This window comes from Nestor notabilis, unplaced genomic scaffold (assembly GCF_000696875.1).
Source record: "Nestor notabilis isolate BGI_N333 unplaced genomic scaffold, ASM69687v1 scaffold14004, whole genome shotgun sequence".
Lineage (NCBI taxonomy): Eukaryota > Metazoa > Chordata > Aves > Psittaciformes > Psittacidae > Nestor > Nestor notabilis.
This window is the reverse complement of record NW_009926134.1, coordinates 6,593-7,161: the sequence shown is the minus strand read 5'-3', so window position 1 is coordinate 7,161 and position 569 is coordinate 6,593.

Below are 569 nucleotides of genomic sequence, written 5' to 3'. Positions count from 1 at the left end.
CCCTGACCCCGCCCGAGGTGCAGCGCATGAAGAACAAGGTGAGGGGAGGTTGGCCCAGCAGGTCCCTGGGGATGGGGCTGCACTGGGGGCTGGTGGTCCCACTCAGCTGGGGGCTCTCTCAATCCCATGCCCAGAATTTGCCATGGAGGATCCTCCCTGCTCACAGCATTGTAGAGAACTCTGTTGCCCACATGGCCCCCAAGGACACATCTCCCTGGTGCTCAGCTGAGGGCTGGAAGGGTCTGGGGAGAACAGGCTCTTGTATCTGCATGGGCCAGAGCCCTGCCCTTAGCAGGGCTGTCTGCCTCCAGATCCGTGAGGACATTGACCACTATGGCATCCGACTCTACCAGTTCCCTGAGTGTGACTCGGATGAGGATGAGGAATTCAAGCAGCAGGACCAGGCACTGAAGGTGGGTTTGGCTCTACCAGCTCCATCCTTGGAGGGGCAGAGCCCCAAGGCCAGGAGGAAATGTCAACTTGGGGTACCCTTGGGACTCTCTGGGGCCATGCAAGCTCTCCAGCAGCCCCAGCATGGTGGGGTAGGTACGTGTTGCACTACTGGGATA